This window comes from Branchiostoma belcheri, unplaced genomic scaffold (assembly GCF_001625305.1).
Source record: "Branchiostoma belcheri isolate BF01 breed outbred unplaced genomic scaffold, Haploidv18h27 scaffold73, whole genome shotgun sequence".
NCBI lineage: Eukaryota > Metazoa > Chordata > Leptocardii > Amphioxiformes > Branchiostomatidae > Branchiostoma > Branchiostoma belcheri.
The window spans coordinates 1,626,774-1,628,595 of record NW_017804387.1 but is presented as its reverse complement, the minus strand read 5'-3'; positions in this window follow the sequence as shown (position 1 = coordinate 1,628,595).

Below are 1,822 nucleotides of genomic sequence, written 5' to 3'. Positions count from 1 at the left end.
TAGTACGTAGACGGACATTGGTACAGCGAGTGAAGGAGATCCTCGACCACTGTGGATATTCCTACCTACTGCATATTGATAGTACAACCTGTGATCCTCAACTTATGTATAAAGTATTAAGGACAAGGCTTTCAGACATGACTACTACATTCAAACTTTCTTCCTTAGTTCGTCTGTTAATACCGGTAAACTGAGATTTAGAAAATGTAAAACTGAACACTGTTTGAAAACAATACCTAGAACACTGTGACTTCGAGCAGCGCTCCGCTATTAGTAAAATTAGAATCAGTGCCCACTCCTTGGAAATCGAAAAAGGGCGATATATGAAACTACCTGTGTCGGAGAGAATTTGTAAATATTGCTCCTCAAATGCAGTGGAAGACGAAATTCATTTCATCTCTAATTATCCATTTTATGACGACATCAGAAAACAATTATTTAGCACCGTGTCCAAAATGCTCCCCTACTTCCCCACCATTCCCTACCACAAAAGAGCAATTTTACTACTAAAAGATCCCAGAACCGTGCCTGGGAACACATCGACGTTCTTGGATACACGGAGACTATCCCCTGAACCATGCCCAACATTAATTCATGCGGGCATAGAACTACCTAGTACTTGATAGGTACGGTTCTTAAGCGACGGCAGGGCCGGTGTGACAGAGATCTCGCACCCCCAGTGATTTCGCACCCCCCGGAGCGAAATCACTAGCGATCTCGCACCCCCCGGAACGATATCACTAGTGATCTCGCACCCCTTTGGTGATCTTGCACCCCCCGGGGGGTGCAGAATCGGTAGCGATTTTGCACCCCCTCAATCGATTTGTTCACCCCGTATGTGTTCTGTTACGGCCTTCGTAATTCACAGTGGTTACTATATCAGATGCTACCTATTAACAAACACTATCCTCTAGTATGACAATACCAATATTCAGTAATTACCTTCGCCAAGAAGGTTATGTTTTCGTGGCGGTGTGTCTGTTTGTCTGTCTGTCTGTCTGTTTGTCTGCCTGTTCTTGATGAGACCTCGAAATGATTAGATTTTAGGCCACTTAGCGGCTTGTTATGGTACTGCAGCAGAACTTCCGGTTTTGATATCTCGTGATCTGAACATGCTAGGGTCATGAATTTTGCATGATAGATAGCTCTTGCCCTGGGGAATAAGTGACGTAAGTTTGGACCCCCTAGCAGCTTGTTTGGGAACTGCAGGGGACTTCAAATGTTTAAAGGAGGATAACTCAAGAACCAGTTGAGGAATCATTGTGATTTTTGGTATGTAGGCAGCCTAGAGGATGCTTGACATAATGATATGACAATTATGCAAATAAGGATATAATTTGCATTGTTAATGAGGATATTCTATAAATCTGTTGCATGCCATGATAGGACTATTCAGACTTGTGACATGTGTAATTGGACAGGAACATGGCCATATAATATTATGTAAATTGGGGGCTAATTTGCATAATTCATAAGAAAAAGCTATAATTTCATTGTTTTTAACTGCCAGGAATTTGATGTTTGTGGCGTTTGGAGGGTGAGCAAAGCTGAATATCATTAAACATAATTTATTCAAATTAAGACCTCATATGCATAATCTAATATAAATTAAGGTGAACATCAGTTGGCGAAGGTATGAGGTCGTGGAACTCTAGTTCTATATAATGCACAAATCCATTTTTGTTTACCTTTCATGTTCTTTTGACTGCAAGGGTACGTTCCTCTCGATTACAACATTAAAGTATGGTTTTATCACACTAAAATGCAGTTTCAACTATATACCGGGCAGACAGAACAATTTTCAAAATGTTTGGCGGGGGTA